The sequence below is a fragment of the Rattus norvegicus genome, chromosome 13 (assembly GCF_021556685.1).
Source record: "Rattus norvegicus strain SHRSP/BbbUtx chromosome 13, alternate assembly SHRSP_T2T, whole genome shotgun sequence".
Lineage (NCBI taxonomy): Eukaryota > Metazoa > Chordata > Mammalia > Rodentia > Muridae > Rattus > Rattus norvegicus.
In genome coordinates this window covers 32,788,443-32,811,931 of record NC_141546.1, presented here as the reverse complement: position 1 = coordinate 32,811,931, position 23,489 = coordinate 32,788,443, and the positions used below count along the sequence as shown (strand labels likewise).

The 23,489-nt window shown below is 49.2% G+C and overlaps 1 long non-coding RNA gene across 1 annotated transcript; it reads left to right on the top strand.

The window, feature by feature from the left end:
* Window positions 1-742: 742 nt before the first annotated feature.
* Window positions 743-20,549, top strand: LOC148001574 (uncharacterized). The gene is made up of 3 exons (XR_015636332.1): window positions 743-827; window positions 11,575-11,809; window positions 19,313-20,549. It is a non-coding gene; the product is annotated as an uncharacterized LOC148001574 (long non-coding RNA).
* Window positions 20,550-23,489: the final 2,940 nt, after the last annotated feature.

Below are 23,489 nucleotides of genomic sequence, written 5' to 3'. Positions count from 1 at the left end.
GACCTCTGAGCCAGCTCCACCGCCATACTTCCTACTCTAGAAACTTCTCTATCCTTCCCCTACCCTCTCTTCTTTTCTTTTTTTCTTCTGTTCCTCTTACCCTCCCTTCCTCCCTCTCTTCCTTTTTTCTTCCCGTGGTGGCACACATAGTCCAAACTGGGCTTGAAGCACTGGGCTTCTTACGTGTTAGGCAAGTGCTTGACCAGCTGAATTACCCCCATCTTGTGTTTTTTTCTTATTTGTTTGGGGTTTTTTTCCCTGCCAGGTTGAGTATGCTTTTTCTTCTTGCCTCATGGGACCTCATTATACGTTACGACATTAATCTGTTGGTCATTACACATGTTTTAAATTTCTCCCCTGGTCAGGTCTTTTAACTTTGTTTATCGTGTTTTGGACCATGCAGAAGCATTTATTTTTATGTAATCGAGCCTGTTGAGGTTTTCCTCGCTAGCTTCTGGATTTCATGTCCTGCTTAGGAATGCTGTCTCTCCTCCAAGATCATGAAAATATTCTCCTGTCTTTTCATCTAGTGGTTTTATAGCTTTGTTTTTTCCCCTTTGCAGCCTCTAGCCATCTGAAATGTGTTTGGCAATCGACACCCCCCACCCCCTTCTTAGGAAACCCCGTCCTGCACTGACATACACAGACTGAAGCAGGAGCCAGGCTTGCCCCACCCACCCTCCCGTCCATCCTCCTTCACACTCATTCCACAAATATGTTGAGAGCCATTTTTGTGCGTGCACATTGATTACCCAGCAGAAGGAACTGTGACCCTGTCCTTGGACACAGGAAGACTGTGCAGGAACACAAAGAAAATGTGATTTCAGGTAATATGGGGGGTGGGGGAGTGGGGGTGGTGTGGAGGAGTAACAAGAAGAATGTGACAGCTTTAATTGTCAACTGGTATAGTTAGGTTTCGTGGTCAATCTAGAATCACCTGGAGGAATCCCAAGGAGGAACTGTCTCTATCAGGTTGGCCTGTGGGCCTGCCGTCTGTGGGACATTGTCTTGATTATGTTAATTAAGTGGGAGAACCCAACCTAAAAATGAGTGGCACCTTTCTCTGGGTTTGGGTCCCAGACTGTGCATGAAAACAGCACCCCAAACAAAACAAAACAATAAAGCCAGAGAAAATGGTTGGCACACAAACATGCATGAGTTCAGTTTCTCTTTGCCCTTGACTATGGTTGCCACCAACTGCTTCAAATCCCTGCTGTCCTGACTTCCCCACAGTCAAGGACTGAGCCAAAATCATGAGCTAAAAGAAACCCTTTCTTCCCTAAGCTGCTCTTGTCAGAATATTTTATCAGCCTGACAGAAATGAAACAAGAGGTGTGTGTGTGTGTGTGTGTACATGTTCCTTGCGTGATGTTTGTGTGCATGTACGTGTGTATGCATATGTGTGCATGTGTGTGTACACATTCCTGTGTACATGTGTGTACTTGTGTGTACATGTTCATGTGTGTGTGTATGTGTGTGTGTATGTGTCCCTGTGTGTGCGTGTGTGTGTGTACATGTTCCTGTGTGTGTGTGTATGTGTATGTGCATGTGTGTGTGTGTGCATGTTTCCCTGTGTGTGTGTATATGTGTGTGTGTGTACATGTCCCTGTGTTGTGGCAATGTGTATGCATGAGGAAGTTTAAGACCAATCTTGGTATTGTTTCTTACACACTACCCTTGTTTTCTGAGACAGCGTCTGGCACTGGCCTGCATCTCATGGATTCTGCTCGATTGGCTAGCTAGTTAGTCCCAAGAATCGACCAGGACTGGGACCATGGGCACAGAACACCACACCTGGCTTTGCTGGTGTTGGTGTTAAGATAGGGTCTGAGGTAGCTCAGGCCAGCTTTGAACTCTGTCTGTAAAGAAGGATGACCTTAAACTTCTGATCCTGCTGCCTCTGCCTCACAGACAATGGGATGACAGGGGCGTGCCACCACACCCGCTTCTGCTGCACTAGGGATTGAACAACGCAAGGCCTCAGGCACGCCAGGCAGGCATTAGATTGGCTGAGCTCCAACAGCGTCACCCAGCTTCTCTACATGGTTTTTAGGGATCAAACTAGGGTCCTTGGTGACCCCCACCTAACCTAGTGACCCCCACCCCCAAGTAATGATGTTTAAATAAGGGGATCATGAAAGACTCCTTCTGTGGCTCAAAGAGGGCACAGCCATAAAGGAAGAGAGTCAGCCACATGAATTCCCTGGGGGATGGGGGTGGAACCAGGCAAAGGATCTAAAAGGGATCCTGCTGGGCCAGTTCAAGAAGCAATAACAGAAGGACTGGGGTGGTGCTCCGTTGTTAGAATGATGTGCACAAAGCTCTGGGTCTCATCCCCAGCACTGCAAAAGCCAGAAATGGTTGTGTGCACCATATGATCTCAGCACTCCAGAGGTGGAGGCAGGAGGTTCAAAAGTTCAAGGTTATCCTTGGCTAAACAATCTTGGAAGCCAGCATAGGACACCAGAGCATTCTGGATGATATTTGGAGACTTTGGTGGTAATCTTTTTCCAAGGTGTGTGTGTGTGTGTGTGTGTGTGTGTGTGTGTGTGTGTGTGTGTTCCACGCACACGAGGAAGTCAGAGGACAATTGCAGGAGTTGGTCGGTTCTTTCTTTCCACCAAGTGAGTCTAGGGCTCAAACCCAGGTCATCAGGCTTGGCAGCGTTTAACTACTAAAGGCATCTCACTGGCTCACCCTCAGCTCTTACCCTCCATGCTGTCCTAGGGGGTATCAGTTTGCCACCCATGTGCAGTGATTTATCACATGGTACACAAGAGACCCCCAAGGAACACTTGAGAGTGGCCATGTTGACCGCAGCCCCAAGCCGTGTCAAGCACAACCTCTACCCAGTGCCAGCATTGGCTTCTCCAGAAACCATTGAAGTCTCCCTCACTGACCTTCTGTTCCTCTTTCTTAGACGCATAGGGCCTTCTGTGCACCTTCACCTGTGACTGTCTTGTCCACTGAGGAGTTGAAGAGTCCACTCTGGACTCTGGACTCTGCACCCCATGTGTTCTCACTTAGGTGACAAAAATTGACCTCATCCTGGACCTCATGGTCTACCTAAAGTGTCTTAGTCATTCTCAAAATGTCGGCCAGACCCAGTGACCCTTGCTTACCCTGTGGTCTTCTTTGTTCTCAATTCTGCCAGCCAGGATGAGCTCAGCAGAGATCAGAGTAAGGTGAGGTTGGATGGAAAGAGGGAAGAGAGAAGTAAGAATGGAGAGGGGAGAAGGACCAGGGGGCAGAAGAAGGGAGAAGGAAGGAAGGAGAGGGAGAAAGCAGGAGGGGAAGAGAGGATTGGCTTAGTTGGTAAAGGACTGACTCACGGTCACAAGGATCTGAGCTTGACCCCAGAACCCACATCAAATTAGAGCAAGAGCAGCCGGTGTGAGAGTGTAAGGTGTGAGAATAAGTGATTGTGAGCCCAGTGCAAAGTATGAGAGCACACGATTGTGAGCCCAGTGCTGAGGTGGTAAAAACAAAGGGATTCCCAAAGATCACTGATCACTGGCTGGCCAGCTTAGCTCACTTAGCTAGTTCCAGATCAGTGAGAGACCAAGTGTGACAAAAGAAGGTAGATGGCAGCTAAGGAGTGACAACCAAGGTGCTTCTCTAGCACACACACACACACACACACGAAGGGGCAGTGCAATGAGCCCAGGATAGCCCAGGGAACAATCCCATACGAAGTGGACAGAATGGCAGGCTCCTCAGAAAGAGGCTGAGGACCAAAGAGCAAAAAGCTGAGAGATGGAGATCACTGGAACCTGGGGACAAGAAGATTTTTAAGAGCACACACACACACACACACACACACACACACACACACACACACACACACACCACGGGCTCAGCAACATCATGTGCACTGAGTTGAGCTCTTGTAAACCCCGTCCTTCATGTCACTGTCTTGTGTCCTACTGTTTACCAAGACACGACGACACTGATCACTTCTTCTGGGTCACCAGCCCTTCGATGTACCTGTCCCACGTTCAGAAGTTATCATAAATCCACAACTTTGGGGAATGAACTAGTTACTTTTCTGTTGCTGTGACCAAGGCGACTTATAGGAGGGAGGGTTTGTTTGGGCTCCGTACCCAGAGGGAGAAGGATCTATCATGATGGGAAGCATGGCAGCAGGCAGGCATGGGGTTCGATCTGGGTGCTGAGAGCTCACACCTTGAGCTACAAGCATGAAACAGAGAGAGCCAAGAACACTTTAAGGTTTGAAACCCTAAAGTCCACCCCCAGGGACGCTTCTCCCAACCCTGCTCAAACAGCACTACCAACTGCTAGCCAGGTGTCCGAAATCGTAGAGACTGTGGAGGACATCTCTCTCAGGTCACCCCAGGAACAGGGGAACCTGTGATCTTTCCAGTTCAGTGCCTGTCATACCACAGCAGCGCTTCAGGCCAAAGTGGCTGGATGCTGCTGGCAGGAGGCCAGCAAAAGGGTACAGCCTGGGAGCCCCCATGAAGTGTCTTTGTGATGTACTGGAAACATTCACAGTCCATGTCACCTGCAGCTAGCTGCCACCACAGACAGCAGTTCAAGGGGATTATGCAGTGAGGCCACTGGCACTTGACCTGAGTATATGAAGGGCTACCCAGGGCCAAAGGAATGCAAGGGCAGGGATGCATAAATGGAGGAACTGGCTGCTGGCCATGCCCAGGAGAGAAGGTCGAGTGAGAGCAAGCTGTTTCTCAAGGGGCCCCTCAGACAACCCCAATAACATCTATGGCCTGTCCTCAGGACCAAATTGACCTGGGACCCCAGGACCAGACTCCTTCCCAGAACCTCCCCACTCTGAATGCCTTCCGTTCCCTGACCTCCCACCTCTCCATCTCATGGTGGTGAGGGATGTGCTCTAAGCAGCAGACAGTATATGCTTCTGTGTAGCTTCTGGAGGATGTCATGGCTGCCGGCAAGTTTTATGTCAACTTGACATAAGCTAGAGTCATTTGGGAAGACAGAACCTCAACTGAGAAACTGCCCCCAAAGGATTAGCCTGTGGGTTAGACTCTGGGACTTATTCTTGAATGATGATTGACATGAGAGGGTATAGACAGCTCACTGTAGGTGGTGCCACCCCTGGCCTGGTGGTCTTGGGTGCTATAAAAAGGCAGATTGAGCAAACCATGGAAGCAAGCCAGCAGAGAGTGTCCCATCATGGCCTCTATGTCAGTTCCTGCCTCCAGGATCCCACCATGAGTTCGTGCCCTAACTGCCTTTGATGATTGGATGGCCTGCATTATGGAATTGTACGCTGAAATAAATCCTTTCTTCTCCAAGTTGCTTTAGGTCATGGTGTTTTGTCACAGTAATAGAAACACTAAGTGAGATCTCGTGAAGAGAGGTGCTGGTCACCAGCTGCTGTGCACCTTGTAAGGGACAAATACTCCTTACCCACCACCTGTGGAAGCCAGAAAAGGCTTGCCTGGGGCCTGTCATGGTACCCTCAGCCTGGGACTCCATGACAAAGGGACAACCAGATAGAGATGTCACCAAGGCCTTGTTGCCAGACCCGAATAGAGTTGAGCTGTCCCTATACCTAGAGAGCCCGAAGCCCCTGTGAGATGTGAAGAGGAAGACTGGAAAGTACAGAGATGAGGCTTGAACTGCTGGCTGTGCAGTGCAAGAAGGTTGCAGGGAGGGTCTCCAAGGTTCTGGAGAATGGGGGAGGACAGGCCAATGGCAGAACAGGAAGACTTAGAACAGCAAGAGGTAAGGAGAGATCCTGGGTAGAAGTGTCCTCCCAATATCTACAGAGCTATGGCCCTTTGTCAAGGGCAGGCAATGCACAGAGGAAGGGCCATTCTTCCCAGGGCTACACTGGTTTGAATACATGCAACACACTGGAATGTATACCACACAGACCACCAGAGCACACATGTGCACACAAACTACATATATACACAGTACCTGTGTACACTGAACACACGACATGCAGACCATATACATATTTATACCAACTACACTTACATACTTCAAATGGACCCAAGAACACATACATAGATTATGTACACATACATTCATAGCATATGAATGCACAGAACTGAGTATATATAATATATACACACTATACATGCACACAGTACACATGTGCATAGAATGCAGATAACATATACAACCCACCTAATTTACATGCAATAAACAGAATACAGATCACACACATGTATGTAGCCACATACAAATAACACACATCAATACATATGATCATATAGCACATTCCATAAACCACATACCCACAACATACATACAATACACATCTACATAAAACACACACTTTACCACCACACATGCACAAAATACACACATGACAGCACACACATACACAAAGTACACACATTCATGCATAACATATTTCATATACTACACTGTACATATACAATACACATAACACATAATATACAAACTATATACATATGCACAAACTGCTCACATACCAAAAAAGTCTGTGTACATCCAGGCAGCCATATTCACATAGTACATACACATCACAGCACATATGTATAAACAATACAAATACCAGACATCTATATACACAGTATGCGTATATGAAGCATGCAGATGACATCCATGCACATCTAAAACACATTACAGAAGGTACACACATTCACACAAATAACCCATAACAATATACGCAACACATGTACACTTGCAATACAAAACTACACAAATCACACAAATACACACAATACACATGTACACATGCCACTTGAATGTGGTCCACTAGGCCAAGAGCCAGCCTCCTGCCTGATTCTTTGGCTGTAACTTACCAGGGTCCCTTTAGCCACATAGGCCTGGAACTCATTGGAATCTACCCCAGGGCCTTGTCACATGCTGCCATCACCCCAGCACACCGTCCTGAAGTTCTGCTTGCCTGGCTCTTCTCTTGCAAGCTTTGCCACAGTGATGCTCTCTCCATTCTCCTGTTGAGGTTTGTCCCTTCTCAGACTTTTATTGGAGGGGTGTGTGAACGTATGGATGAGCATGTGTTTGTGGGCACAAGTGTATGTTCACATGGAGGTCAGAGGTTAATCTTAGTGACTATTTCTCAGCACTGTCTGCCTCATTTTTTTTTTGAGGCATGTTTCTTGCTGACCTGAAACTGCAAAGCTGGCAAGGCCAGCAAGTCATGGGAATCCACCTGTCTCCACTGCCCCAGCCCTGGGATTACAGTGGGAGCCACCACAGTAGTCTTCCCTTAATGGATCTTGGACCAAACTCAGAACCCCATACTTGTAGGCAAGCACTTCATTCATGGACCAATCCACCAGCCCCCATTCTATACCCACTTGACAGGTGAGAAAGCCAGACATGTCTAAGCAATGCTGGGAGTGAGCCATGGGGCTGAGGCTAGAGTTCCCAGGCTTCTTGTATTAGCTACTTTGCCCATCACTGTGATCAATTCCTGACAAAAGCAGCCTCAGGAAGGAGTTTGTTTTTGGTCAACTTGACACAAATGCAAACATATCTGGAAGAGGGAATCTCAACTGAAAACTTGCCTCCATCAGATTAGATTGTAAGCAAGTTCTTGAGGCCATTTTTTTTTATTAATGATTGACTTAGGAGGGCCCACCCCACTGTGGGTGGTGTCAAGCATGTGCAGGTGGCTCTGGGTGGCGTAAGAAAACTGAACGAGGCAACAAGAAGCATTTTCCCATGCCCTTTGTTTCCAGGCTTCTGCCTCGGGTTCTTGCCTCACCCGCTTCCTGGTGGATGGCAATAGGAGGTGAAATAAACCTTTACTGTGTAAGCTGCTTTTATCCGTAGTCTTCAGCCCAGCAATAGGGACTTAACTGGGACAGGTTTATTTTGACTCACAGTTTGCGGGGATACGGTCTACCGTGTCTGGGATGTCCCCGCAGCAGGGGCATTGAGGCAGCTGGCATCTGCAGACAGGGAGCAGATAGAGATGGATGCTGGTGCTTGGTTCACTTTCTCCCCTTTATTTAACCCAGTTCCCCAGTCCATGGGAGGGTGCTGCCCACAGTTAAGATGGCTCCTCTGTTAACCCGATCTGGAAACCCTCTCAGAAATCTGTTTCTACACTAACTCTAGATTCTGTCAAGTTGACAATGAGCACTGACTGGTATTCCCGAGTTGTCCCATTGTACACTCCATGGCATCCCTGAGAATTAGGGAGCCCAGCAAAACAGGGGCTCATCCACATAAGTGGCCATGGTAGTAAGACTGGTTCCTAGATGTCTGTCTATCCTTTAAGCCATCCCCAAAGTTGGCTGAGGCCCCCTGGCCTCAAAAGTCCACTGTGAACTCGGCTGCCAATGCCCTGTTTGACATGGCACAATGCTGTGTGATTGCTCTAAAGTGATGTATTTGTACTGGCAGAGGCAGGGGTCACTCGTGCCTGGCACAGCTGTCTTCAATTTCTTTCACCAAAGGTGAAGCAAGACTGCCCAGTTAGTCCAAGAAATAGAAAGGTCACCAGAGGCCTGAGACACTCAGCCTGGCCCTGCTGTGTGTGCACACCTCCCTGACTCCCCGGTGAGCCCTAGACTACCAAAATGACCCATGGTTTGGGTTTCCATGTGCACTGGTGAGAACAGGCCTTGCCTTCTGTCTTGCATCCTGATTGGGGTTCGCAGGGCTGAAGCTAGCCTTGGGTTTGTCCCCTTCTGCAAATGAGGTCACCATAGCAAACAGTTCCAATGCCATCTTAGAACTAGATGAGTCTTTACTCTCAGTTACAATGCCTGCATCATGTGCTTATCCCATTCACAGCTTACATCCTCTGTGAAACAAGAGGGACCCTGCAGAGTAGTTTACACATAATGTAATGCGGCTCAACTCGAGTATGATCGCATCCAACCTGCTGTGTATATGCTGTGTATATGCCCAGGATAGCCTCAAGTGCAGCCCAACACTAAATTATAAACTCACTACAAACGTTGTGAGACTTGGTGAGTGTGTGAAAAATTTTTACAATTGTGTGTTGCCTACTTTAATGTCTATGTACCACACGTGTGCAGTATCCGAAGTGGCCAGAAGAGGTCCCTGGAACCAGAATCACAAAAGGTTTTGAGGCACTACATGGGCACCAGGAATTGAACCAAGATCCTCAGTAACGGAGAGCAGCCAGTGCTCTGAGCTGAGGAGCCATCTTTCTAGCCCTCTTTCGTGGAAAAATGCAAACATTTATTTTTATACATATTTATTTTGTGTGTGAGGAGGGGGTAGAAAATAACTTTCAGTATCAGAATCTCTCCTTTCACCAAGTGGAGCCCCAGGATCAAACTCAGGCTGTCAGGCTTGGTGGCAGGTGCTTCTTCCTCTGAGTCATCGCCTCACCAGAACTGGATATATTGTAACTTGATTACATGGTCCTCAAACATGAACTTTGCAGATGACAACATCATGTCACGATGTCTTCATCTTCAAAGTTCATGTTCAAGAGCACCCCAGCCCAGTAACTACTGCTAAAAAAAGAACAAGGGGAGAGAGGGAGGGAGGAGAGAGGAAGGGAGGGAGGGAGGAGGGAGAGAGGAGGAAGAGAGGAAGGAATGATGAGGGAGAAAGGGAGAAAGGTAGAGAGGGAGACAGGGAGGGAGGAGAGAGGGAGGGAGAAAGGGAGGGAGGGATGGGTGAGGGAGGGATGAGGGAAGGAGAAGGGAGGAGGGAGGGGAAGGGAGGGGGGTGGAAAACCTTATAATGTTTGCGGTAGCTTTATGGTTTTGTGTAAGGCCACATTCAGAGCAATTCAATTCCACATGTGGCTCGATGGCAGCATGTTGGACACACTTGTAAGATGTAAGCTAGTCGCCAAGACTTTACAAAGCAGTCCAGATGCCCCTCTTCCTTGATGATGAGACGTGTCCCCATAAATTCCCTCTTCAAGCCCTGCTGTGCACAAGTGTACACCGGATTCCTTTCCCTAGCTATGCCATTACAAACACAAGTGATCCTGGAGAGAGGGTAGGGTCATGTCGGATTAGCAGACCTGATTAGAGCTCATCCTCGCCTCTTCCTGCCTCTGACGCTCCTTTCCTTAAGACAGGCAATGTGGTGGTAGTGGTGATGATGATGATGATGATGATGATGATGATGATGATGATGATGATGATGATGATGATGGTGTGTGTGTGTGTGTGAATGCATGTGTGTATGTTTGTGTAAGAGAAGGCCAGAACTCAATATCTAGTTTCTTCCTGGATCACTCTCCACATATTTTTTCTTGTCCTCTGTGTATGTGTGTGTGTGTGTGTGTATGTGTGTGTGTGTGTGTCCATATATGTTCCTGTGTGTGTGAATATAGGTACATGCGTGTAGGTGTATGTGTGTATGTGTGTGTGTGTGTGTGTGTGTGTATTCAAGGTTGACATTGAGCATCTTCCTCAATTGCCCTATTTTTTAAGATTTATTATTTCTGGGCTGGAGGTATGGTTCAGTGGTTAAGAGCATTGACTGCTCTTCCAGAGGTCTTGAGTTCAATTCCCAGCAACTACATGGTGGCTCGCATCCATCTGTAATGGGATCTGATGCCCTCTTCTGGTGTGTCTGAAGACAGCTACAATGTACAGTGTAATAAACAAATAAATCTTTAAAAAAAAGATTTATTATTTCTATTTTATCTCTATAAGCGTTTTGGTTGAATGCATGTCTGGGTACCACATATATATCTCCCTGAAGCCAGCAGGAGGCGAGCTCACCAGAAGAGAACAAGAGATTCCCTGGAACAGGAGTTACAGATAGTTGTAAGCTACCACATGGGTTCTGAGAGCCAAACCTGAGTCCTCTGCAGGCACAGAACATACCATTAGCCATTCAGCCGTCTCTCTGGTTCTCCACCTGTCTGTAACAGGGTTGCTTACTGAGCCTCAGTTCACTGGCTTGGCTAGACTGACTCGTCAGCAAGCCCCAGGGATCCGTGTGTCTCTACCCCAAGCTTACAAGTTCCTTTGGTGGGGTGGGTGGGGTGGGTGGGGTGGGTGGGGTGAGGTGGATGGAGCGGGTGGGGTGGGGTGGGTGGATGGAGTGGGTGAAGTGGGTGGGGTGGAGTGGGTGGATGGAGTGATGGAGTGGGTGAAGTGGGTGGGTGGGGTGGATGGGTGGGGTGGGTGAAGTGTGACCAAACCTAGCCCTGAACTCACAGAGATACGCTCAGTTTTGCCTCCTGAGTGCTGAGATTAAATGCATATGCTGCCGTGCCCAGATCATAGCTGGGTGCTGGGGTCCCGCATTCAGTTCCTCATGCTTGTGGGGCAGGCACTTTACTGCCTGAGGCACGACCCTCAGTCCCATATTATTTTTTAAAGATTTATTTCTTATATGTAAGTACACTGTAGCTGTCTTCAGACACACTAGAAGAGGGCATCAGGTCTCATTACAGATGGTTGTGAGCCACCATGTGGTTGCTTGGATTTGGACTCAGAACCTCTGGAAGAGCAGCCAGTGCTCTTAACCACTGAGCCATCTCTCCAGCCCCCTATATTAATTTTTTTTTTTTTTTTGGAGCTGGGGACCGAACCCAGGGCCTTGCGCTAGCTAGGCAAGTGCTCTACCACTGAGCTAAATCCCCAACCCGCCTATATTAATTTTTTGTGACAGGGTCTCTCACTGAACTTGGAGTTTGCCAATTTGGTGAGAATGGCTGACGATCAGGCTCCAGGGGTCCTCCTGTGTCTGCCTCAGGGCTGAAATCAACATGTGGGCTGAGTGCTGGTTGAAGTGCTCAGCTCTTCTGTGAGTACCAGAGATGTGAACAGCAGCACTTTACCAGCTGAACCATCTCCCTCCCCCTACCAGAACCTTAAGCATCTGCAGTGCCCCTGAGGACAAGGAGGTAAGTGCCCTAGCTCAGAGGAAACAAATCACGCTGGGCCCACCTTTCCTTCCATCACCTAACCTCACCCTGCCCATAACAGAGCCAAGGCAAGCCCCGTTACTGGAGACAAGAGAAAACCCAGAGCCCTTTCCAGTCTGCCACTAGGCCGTTGGTCTCTGCAAAGCAGCTGAGCGCATCCCCAGAGGCTGAAGGAGAATGATTGTAGGGGTTGGCATTCAACCCTACACGCTTAGAATTCAGAACCATAGCCTCTCAGAGTCTGTGTCTGCTTAGACCCTGATGCACTTCCCTTCCTTATGCATAACAGGATGGGCAGGGCCCAGAGTGAGCTCGTAAAAGGCCTGTGAGTCCTGCTGGGCATCAAAGAGCTTGAAAGAGGGCATGCGATGAGTTCAGAGTAAAGGAATCGGCAGCATATGGATCAAATTCTCTGCTTGTGATGCGTCCGCCAAAGAAGACTGCTCACAGCCCTGGAGAGCGGGGCGGAACGCACTCCGAGTCACGTAGGGCCCCCAAAGGCAATGGGCACCTCTGTCTGCCCCATTACCCTGAGTGGTCTTTCCGCTGTGGGGTATTCAGATGAGCTGGCCTTCAAACCACCCAAACAGTCCTTCCAGGCCTTTCCAGGTCACAGAGGCCTGGCCAGCTCTGTCCAAATGCTGCTGGACTCCCTCACTGTGCTGCCATTCCTGGCCCTCTGAGCTCCTATGCACACTGTCCCAATCCTTGCAGCAGCAGTGGGGGGTATCGGGAAGCAGTGGCTCTTTTCCCACCACCCTCCTACATACTGTCATCCCTCATGTGGCTGGGCGCCTCCCTCCTGCTGGTCCTGGCTGATCTCTCTGATGAACAAGGGTGCTGTCTCATCTTCCCCAGATGCTCCTCTGAACTTGCCTTCCTGCTCAGGGTCTCTAGCTGCCTACAGGATCCCTCCCCTTCCCAACAGCAGACACCATTGGCCTCCCTCCCAAGACTGATGGAGGAGATTCCCAGGACCAGCAATATTTAGTTCAACTGTGCGAGCATGTGTGTGTGTGTGTGTGTGTGTGTGTGTGTGTGTGTGTGTGTGAGTGTGTGTGTGTTGTGAATGTGTGTGAGTGTGTGTATGAGTGTGTGAGTGTGTGTGTGCGTGTGTGGAGTGTGAATATGTGTATGAGTGTGCGAGTGTGTGTAGTGTGTGGTTGTGAGCATGTGTGTGTATGTGTGTGTGGTGTGAATGTGTGTATATGTGGTGTGTGAGTGTGTATATGTGTGTGAGTGTTTGTATAAACATGTGTGTGCTTATATACATGCACGTGGAGGCCCGAGGTCAATCCTGAGTGTTATTCTTAAGACCACTTTGCCTTTTAGATAGAGTCCCTCACTGGCTTAAAACTCACTAATTTGACTATGCTGGTTAGCAAGTCCATCTCCACTTCCACAGCTCGGAAATTATACAGGCCACCACATCCTGCCTTTAAAAAAATGAGATAGGGGGATTGAACTCACATGAACACACACACACACACACACACACACACACACACAGCACTCCTGCCCCACCCCAGTCTCCTCTTTTCTATCCATAAGTAATCTTGTTTTCTTTATAATTTATCTCAGTCATTCAGACCTTATGGAAACCTCTATGACTGGGATGCCCATTCCCTAAGGTCGTGACATATGTGCCCGTGTGGAGGTAGCAAGACAATCTGGCGCTATGGGCTAGGATCTGCTTAGGATCTGGCCATCATCACAGATACTAAGGCTGGGGAACCCTTCAGAGCTACCTGAGACTCAGAAAGGCAGACATCTGGGCACTACAACTGTTGACTCCTAACTCTCTCCCCTTCCCCAGGTGAGAAGTCAGAGCGAGGGCTTGCCCTATAGACTGCCCAGGCCACCCTCCCCTTCTGTCGCTTTCCAAGCAGGAATCCAGACAGAACTGCCTTCCTTCCTCCCTCTCTCCCTTCCTCCTTCCCTTTCTTCCTTCCATTTTTTTGTGTGTGGGTATATGTGTGTATTCACGGGTGCCTGTGGAGACCAGAAGTCAGCCTCCAGTGTCATCTCTCAAGTCCTGTCCACCTTTGTCCTGTCTCGAGACAAAGGGTCTCAGCACACTGGAACTTGCCTAGTGGGCCAGGCGTGGCTGACCAGCAAGCACAGGGCTCCTCCCATCTTTGCTCGGATTTCAGGCCTGGGATGCAGGCTGGGATTTCAGGTACTCAGGTTAATTGACATAGGTCTTTTGGACTCGGGTCTTCACACCTGTAAAGCTTTACTGACTGAGTTATCTCTCTAGGGGACTTTATTAAACCAGGTCCAGAGCACAGAGAGTCTGGGGCTCAAAGGGTAAGACTTTCAACCTCTGCTCAATGTAAATTGAAATCTCTTGGGTCATTCACACCTAGCACACACTAAACATGCAGATGGGAGAAGCAAATTCAGCGAGAGGTTTGGCCTTCCTGTGCAGAAAGCCAGTGCAACAGACATGGCAGAAGAGAGGTGCCCAGCACGGCTGGGGTGTGCCGGACAGGGTCCCGCCAGAACAGGGGACTCCTTTGTCAGTGATTTAGTCCAGGGCCTTCTCACCCTGAGGATAGGACAGGGTAGCCAGCAGGGAGGTCTGCAGAGGAAGGAAGGTCTCTCCCTACTTGTGATTCGGAGTTGAGCCTGAAGTCACTAAAACTAAGCCCCAACCCCTGCTTTAGAAGTCACTATTAAGTGACAGCCATTCTAGTCTTGGGAGCTTCGGTTTCCTCAGCTATCAATCAAATGACATCACTAGCCCTCTCTTGCTCGACTGGTGGGTTAGGGTCAGGAGGTGCTGGGAGAAGGTGAGGGGCCCTGGTGTGAGTTTGAGGAGACTCTGGAGAGGGGATGCCTGCTATAGATGTAAGGAGTGGTCTCCGTCCCCTTAGGAGCGCTTCCAAGAGGACCTGGGTCTGGCTGGCCTCATTGGTTTCCCATCAATGTGGACATAGATGTGCCCTGAAGGTGGGCAGACGATGAGTTAAGAGCAGGGAGCATCCATGATCATCTTTTGTGGTCACCCAAAGGCCCAGAAAGACATGCAAACACATCGGTAGATCAAGGTGATGTGAAACACACGGGCTCATGTGTGGCGTTCCTCTCTAAAATCATCATGTTCACACAGGCACGCGCATGTGTGTGTGCGTGCATGTGTGTGTGCACTCTCATGGGGACTGCGGACAACCTTGGCTGACATTCCTCAAGTGCTCTCCACTTAGTTTCCTTAGACAGGTTCTCTCAGGGAGCAAGAACCCCCGGGTTAGGGCGAACCATGGGTAATCTGTCTTCTGTCTCCCCAGCACTAGGTTGACACATGTAACTGTGTCCGATTGAGCCACCAGCCTCATTAGGTGATGCCCTAACACTGTAGCTAGCAAGTGGCTTTTTTGTGACTTCTGTGACTGGGCAAAGAGTAGGAAAGGAGAAGGGAGGGAAGGGGAGGGGAGGGGAGGGGAGGAAAAGAGAGGAGAGGAAAGGAAGAAAGACCCTCTGCTCTGCACACAGGATTGCATACGTCTCTTGGGTGGGCCATAAGATTAGGGCCACAACACCTCAGTGCATGTGCCAAGTGCAGAGTGAAGGCACATCCCACCGGCAGGTGGCTCTGGCTTGTTTGTCGAGCCAGCATAGGATGTCTTCTCATAGCAACAGGAGGGAAACTAAGACACTCCCTGCAGCATGTCACCCTGTGTGGTTTCCGTTTCTTTTAAAGATTAACTTTATTTTTGTTTGTGTAGGAGGGGCAGAGGATGTGCACACATGCAGGTGCCTTGGAAGCCAGAAGAGGGTGTTAGAGTCCCTTGGCGCCACAGTTACAGATAGTTAAGAGTCACCTGACATGGGGCCTGGGAACCCAACTTGAGTCCTCTAGATGAGCAGCAAGCAGTCTTAACCAGTGAGCCATTAATGTCCCCTGTAATTTGGGTCTCAAATGTCCCTAAAGTCCGACATATTAGACGCTCGATCCCAGCTTGGTGCTGTAGGAAGTGTCTTAGTTTCCCGTCCTCTGCAGATACTTTATGGTTTGGAACTCAGTGTTCTTGTGGGGCTCCTAACAGTGGGAGTGGGGAGTATCTATGACTCCTTTGCCTGCACTTGAGATCCTGTTTCTTCTACTGGGTTGCCACATCCAGCTGTGATATGAGGGTTTGTGCCCTGTCTTATTATATCTTGTTAGGTCACGTTTGATGGATACCCTTGGGAGTCATGTTGTTTTTTTTCTTAAGGGAAACAAAGGAAGAGTTTTGGTATGGGGAAGAGGGGATGGGGAGAGACTGGGAGGAGTGGAGGGATGGAAATTGAAGTAGGTATGTAAGATATGAGAGAAGAATGAAAGTAAGAAAAGAAAAGAATAAAGGCTGAGCATGAGGAGCAGGCCAGTAAGCAGCACCCTCCCATAGCCTCTGCACCAGCTCCTGCCTCTGGGATGCTGGGAGGCTAAGGTAAAAGGATTGCAAGTTCAAGGCCAGCATGACCTACGTGCTGAAAACTGACTCAGGATGGAAGAAGGGGGGAGGGAGGGGGAGGGAAGGAGGTAAAGAAATGAAAAAAGAATGAGTGAATGAAAAGATGGAAGACAGAAAGAAGCCCAGTTCTGATGGAGTCTCACAGAACAGAAAGGTCAAAACTAGAAGAATCAGAACCTTTCAAGTTCTTGATTTCTGCAGCAGACCAGCCCTTAGAAAACACTGGTTTCCCTTTGAAATATGCCCGCAGGGTCGGCAGGAGTGGCTCAGTGGACAGAGCACTTGAAAGCACTAGCAGAAGGGCCTGAATTCCCAGAGTCCCCAGGAGTAGATGAGCCAGCTAGCTTGGCAAACACATTGTAGCAAACAACAAAAAGCAACTATGTATCTCCCAAAGTGGAAGGTGAAACGAGGCACCTGCCTCAAGCATACTGTCTCCAACCTCTGTCTTGGGCCCTCAGAGAAGAGTCATTGCAGAAGTTACTAATGATCCCTTTTGAGGAAAGGACACTGTCTTGGGGACACAGTCGTAGAGGAACTAGTGGGGACCAGAGAAAGAACCTCACGTGTCATCCTCAAGAATACTGCCTGAACAGAGAATATCTTGTGTATTGGATGGATGCCTCTCAATTTAAAAGCCTATGTATGTAGGGAAGGGTAGACTAGAAGGCGGGACATCCGAGAGGCAGGAAGAATGCTGGGGTAGAGCCAGGCATAGGCGATTTGCCTGGGTAGAAGGGGTGGTGTGGGTACCTGAGCACAGGTGACCGGCCATGTTGCAGAACGTAGGTCAGAGTAAATGTGTTTTATTGTTACGATCTAGTCAGAGAAGAGCCTAGCTTTATGGCTATTATGGGTTGTCTAAGTTCAGTCCAAGGAGTGGCTCTATTAGAAGGCGTGGCCTTGTTGTTGGAGTAGGTGTAGCCCTGTGGGTGTGGGCTTTAACACCTTAGTCCTAGCTGCCTGGAAGCCAGTCTTCCACTAGCAGCCTTCAGATGAAGATGTAGACCTCTCAGCTCCTCCTGCACCACATCTGTCTGGATACCATCATGCTCCTGCCTTGGTGATAATGGACTGAATCTCTGAACCTGTAAGCCAGCCCCAATTAAACGTTGTCCTTATAAGAGTTGCCTTGGTCATGGTGTCTGTTCATAGCAATAAAAACCCTAAGACAATGGCCAAGGTATTTGTAAATACGTTTTGAGTTGGGGTCTTATTTCTGGGAACATGGGGCTGGGAGGAGGAACCAGACCAAACTTCTACAACTATCCACTGTTTTCATGGAGTCTCAGACTAGAGCTCAGCAATTAGGCAAGGCTGACCGGCCAGAGAGCCACAAGAATCTGTCCATCTCTGCCTCACCAATGCTGGGGTTATAGGTGCACACCACAGTGCCCAGGATTTTCATGAGGGTTGGAATTAGGCCTTTGTGCTGGTGAGGCAACCTTCCAACCCATTCCCTGTTAAACTACTCTGAGGTTTTCTTCCATTTACATTCTGAATGTAGAGCATGTTCATACACCTCAATCTTCCTCTTCTCACCCTTCTGCCTCCTGTTAGTTCCTCTGCCCCCCTAAACACCTCCCCCTAAACACTTTACCTCTACTGTTTGTGTAATGCACACCTGTTTCGGTATACAATCTAGGAACCACAAATGAGAGAAAGCATATGACATTTGTCTTTCTGTGAGCTTCCATGTCACTCACACACCAGTCTGGGAAGGCCATACTATACCACGATAACCAGTTTTGTGTGACTAAAACAAATGCAGTCAAATATGGAAGAGAAGACTCGCTCTGCCCACAGCTTCAGGCGACCATGAGAGTTGGCCGTTACCTTAGGTCAAAGCCAAGACAGGACACCATGGGGCGAGCTTGCAGTCCAGCAAAACTGCTCAGTTCACAGAACAGAGAAAGAGAAAGAAACCAAGGTTCCTTTCAAAGCCATGCCCCCTGTGTTTCCAGGCGAGCTCCTACTAAGCCCTTACTGATGTTCATGAAGACCGAGGTGGAACCCACATGGTAACATACATCCATCTGGAACTCCAGTTCCAGGATCTCTGCTCCCTTGTCTGGCCTCCACATGCAGTTTACACATGTAGTTCACATGCTTATATTCAGTCAAAACATTCAGACACATAAAGTTCAAATATATACAGCTTTAAAGAAAACTAAAGCTAGGCACAGTGGTACAGAACTGTACCCAGCACGCAGGGAGCGGAGGCAGGAGGATCAGAAACATGTAGAGTTCCAAGCCAGCCTGGGCTACATGAAACCAAGAAGACAAGAAAGGAAGAAAGGAGGAACTGGGGAGAGGGAAAAAAGAAAGGAGGAAGGTGATAGGGAGGGAAGGAGGAGGGAGAGAGGAAGGAAGGAAGGAAGGAAGGAAGGAGAGAGGGAGGGAGGGAGGAAGGATGGCTGGAAGGGAGGATACAGGGAGGGAGGAGGGAGAGAATGAGGGAAAGGTGGGAAGGAGGGAGGGAGAAAGAAGGAGAGAGGAAGGATATACTAGGTGTTGCCGCCTCTGCACACTCCTTTTGGCATCTGCCCAGTCTGCAGGGCTGAATGCCCCTGACTGTCAGGCTCCAGTAATCACCCAACACTGAACCCATAGCCACCTGTGGCCATGGCCTGTAGATGGAAACAAAGCACCTCATGTGTCAGCATTGTGACTCTGGCCTGTGCTTACCATGACCTGGTCTTAGCCATCCCCCCAGCACTTCCTGGCTTTAACCTTTGGGTGGAATCAAGGAGCAAGAGCAGTGTGGGAGGCCCTTGGCTGCAGGCACCCTGGCTTTCTCCTCGCAGCGCTCAAAGCTTCAGGCGCTCACTGCAAGGCTGGAAAGAGGGACTCTCTCTCAGCAATGGGAACAGCAGCCAGAGCAATCCTAAGGCTAGACACAAGGAAGCTGAGTCCCAGGGAGTTACAAAGTCAGGATAGCCACGGGAGGGGCTGTACCTTTGCGATGTCTGTACCAGGGACTGTTCCTCTATCTACTAACCCCATGATGATCTTCCTATCACAGAACAAAGGAGGACACCAAAGCACAGAGAGGTGAGAGGAGCTACTCAAGGACGATGCACAGTCAGCCCTCACGTTTTTTGAATCTATTCAGAAGGTCTCTGTGGGTGGTGCCTGTTCCCCCCTGGTGCATTGTGCTTTTCTGGCTAGTGTGCTTGGAGTTGTTTATTCAACAAAAGGGCTGTCCAAGGAGGCACACAGCCATACTGAGCCCCACAGAAGTCTGCTGGGACCCAGGATGTCCTCAGCTGCTGCCTCCCTCTCTTCCTCTCTTCTGCCGTCCAGAAGGAAGGGAGGTCGTGGCATAGCCTTTAGTGCCCAGAAAACAAACAGTGCCGAGCTCCCGATCCCCATGGCTCCATCGAGATCCTACGCCTTCACCTAGAGACCAGCTCCTTGGTCTCAATGCTCACCACGGGCCTTGTCCCCTGCCCCCTCTTCACAGGACCCAGGTCTGAAAACCAGGGTGCAGAGCTAGGAGGGTCCACCTGTGCTTTCCCATAGGCCCCAGCCCCAGCCTCGTCTTCCATTTCCCTACGCATGGTCGTCTCCGGTTCATGGATAAGTAATGTCTCCAGTGGGCTCAGTACCACTGGGCTCTCTGCAAACACTGTCAAGCACTTCAACAGATGTGACACCCAACCTGGATACTTTCGCTTCCGCATGCATGTCTGTCTTCACACTGAGACAGGGCACTCCCTCACCCCAAGGAGCACACTGCACCATCAGGAGGAGAGGAGTCATCTACGAGCCCCAAGAGCTGCTACCTTAGGGCACTCCGAAGACAATGGAGAAGGCCAGCTAACAGACGCCTTCAAGGTCATCACACCAAGAGGAGTCCAGTAGGTCTAGCCAAAAGCTTCAACTCCACCTAGGGTTTCTCTAACGTCAATGTAAATCACCTGGGACCTTCCCTGAACTGTAAACGCAGATTCAGAGCCTGTGGCTGGGCCCAAGCCTGTGTATTTCCAATAGGGCTCTAGGAGGTACAGGTGCTGTGAGTCTCTGGAATAGACTTGCATAGCAAGAGTTTGAAAGTGGTGTCTTGGGCCAGCTTGATGACTCAGGAAATAAAGGTGCTTGCTGCCATGCCTGCTGATCCGAGTTCAATCCCTGGGACCCACACAGTAGAAGGATAGAACTGACTCCTGAAAGTTGTCCTCCAACCTAAACACACACACATGTACCCGTACCCACACCCACACACGTAAATAACAATGTAAAAATAAACAATTATGTAATCTTCTTTGTGTTCTTTTTCTGTATATATGTACATCATGTATAGGTCCACTAATGTGCTAGAATGTACATACCTACCTGTATGCATGTGTGTGTGGGTGGGCTCAGGACACTGTCCCCTTGTTTTCTGAGCAGGCGCTCTCGCTGGCCTGGGGCTCAGGTTGGCCTGCAGTGAGTGAGCAGGGTCTTGCGCACTTTCCCTGACTTGGCTCAGGACAGAGCACTCTCCAAGAGCCACCCTGCTGATGTGGCGAGGCTGGATCAGGAGGCAGGCAGGAGGCAGTGTGGCCCTGGGGAAGGGATTTGCCCCAAGTCATTTGTCCCTGTTTACTCTCTAGAGAGCCAGGAACTCTCTAAACTTACTGGAAAACTCCCAGTACTGTGTTTTACTGGAAGGAAATTAAAACTGGCTGGACTCCCTCCCTGTGTTTGCCTAAAGAATTAATAACCTAATTCTAAGCTGGACTCTCTGGCCACCTGGGAGAGGTGAATGTGGTACAAAGTATCACTCACCTGGGCCCAAGAAGCTGGCAGGGGGGCGTTGGTGGGAGGGCGGGTGTTCTGCTCCTGGGGAAGACAAAGACAAAGCAGAGTGGGAGCTGGGAAGAATTCTGACTGGAGAATGAAGCAGGCCACAATGCTGTGTGACTTTGAGCAGGTTACTTAACTTCTCTGAACCTTCGTTTCCACAAAGTTAACAATGACAGACAGCCTGGCTCTGAGCAAAGGTGGTTTTAGCCGCAGAGACCACATTTGTGAAGGTTACTGGAGACCCAGGGGTCTTGGATACCCAACATCCAGATCTGCCAGGAGAAGATCCTACCCACAGGGCACAGCTAATCTGATAACTCAGTTTCCCTTCGGGTTCCTGGAAGTGTCATGGGTGTGCCCTGCAACTGATGCTTTCTGTTGCTTTGTTCTGTTTGATTTTGAGACAGGGTCTCATGTAGTCCAGGCTGTCCCCATGTAGCGGAGAATAGCTGACCTTCTGATCTGCCTGCTTCCACCTCCCAAGTGCTGGGACTGCAGGCATGACCACTGTGCCCAGGGCAACACGCATGCTCTGCAAAACACTCCGCTGACTGAGCCGCGCGCCTCAAGCACAGCCCCTCCCCCAGATTTGAAAACCCTTGACTTGGAATCAGAGCCTTCCCTCCATAACCAGAAAGCACCAAGATGGCGTTTTTTTAAATTTATTTTATTGTGAGATCATAATATAGTCACATTATTTTCTCCCTCCAAGCTCTCTTACGCCTCTTCAAAATCATGGCCTTTTTTTCACTAATTGTTATTACGAGCATATACTTACGTGTACATGTACACATATGTATATCCAGATGTATTCCTAAGTATGTAAATACGCCCTGCTCGGTCTGTTCAACGTTATATATGTTTCAGGGCCGACCATCTGGGCCACGGTAGTGTTTCTCGGGGATGGAGGTTGGGAGGTTCAGGGGAACACGAGTGAAAGGGAGACATGGAGAAATGTCCAGCACTGAGTCAGTTACAGAACCTGCAGGGCATCCTCTCACTGGAGGAGAGGCAGCAGCCAGCAGGGAGGCGACAATGGCCTCCTGGCCCCTGCATAGCCTGTGTAGATGAGGACTTGGAGGAGAGAGGATCTGTTTGTCCTTTGCCTGGCATTAGTGTGATGTTCTCCTCTGACTCAGGACCCCTGCCCCTTCCACAAGCAGCTGCTATTCAGTTGTGTCCGTCAGAGATACAGACTTCCTCCCAGTCTACAGAGCAGGCGAAGAGCAGGCTGGGATCACCTCCTGACCAGAACCAGCATCACACAGGGAAATAATGCAGGGTTCCACAAAACCCACCAGCCTCCAATCAGAGGCTTGCTTGCTCTTGGAAGAGGGAGCCACTCGAGGTGCACTTTCCATTATCAAACAGATGCTCAACCCTGAGCCTGGCAGGGGAGGGGCTGAGATGAGCAGGCTGGCTGCAGGAAGATGACTCTTCCAAATTACTGCCAGGAGTGGGGTCCTCATCGCAGGATATGGAGCACACACTCCTCTCAGGGAGCATTGTGAACATTCATGGAAGGGATTATATAAGTACCCTGAATGTGGGTGTGTGCACATGTGCACGTGCATATGCATATGCACACGTGTCTGTTGGATTGTGAGCTCCTTGACAGTATGAACTGTGAGTTAGATGATGGATGATAGATAGATAGATAGATGATAGATAGATAGATAGATAGATAGATAGATAGATAGATAGATGATAGATACATAGATACATAGATACATAGATGATAGATAGATCTATCATCTAGTGAAGCTTTTACCTATCCCACTTTCTACCTCTCCAGCACTAGGATGACAAACATACACCATTGTGTTCAACATTTTATACATACACATGCATGCATGCATTTACACACACACACACCATTTTAGGAAAAAACTCATGATGTTTTGAGTAAGTTTCAGATTTTGTGTGGGGTTGCCTGCACTTACAGGCCTCAGGGTGGACATGCCTCATGGGGTAAGTGGAGAATTCTCTAATTCTGGCTTTTGTAAGAAGTTCTGCAAACCCCAGGTCTGCTGACATCTTCATGTCCCCACACCAGGTCACCTGTCTAGAGAGTGATCCAGTACCCATGTACAAAGCTGGTATGTACGGGCCGATAACCCCAGTGCCAGGAGGGTGGGGATAGGCAGGTTTCCGGGGCAATGTGGCCAGCTAAGCTTGGAGAATGGGTAAGCTCCGGACCACTGAGAGACCCTTTCTCAAAAACCAAGATAAAGAGGGATTGAAGAAGACACTCTGGAGAACCTTGGGGAACCCCGAGGACTAAGAGGAAGGACCCATACACATAGGAGCTGTCCCAGAAAATCAGGGAATAGACAACAGTGATACAGCTGACAGATAAACCAAGAAGTTCCTGTATCAGGGGCACTGGGCACTGTGGCTGCAGTGATGGA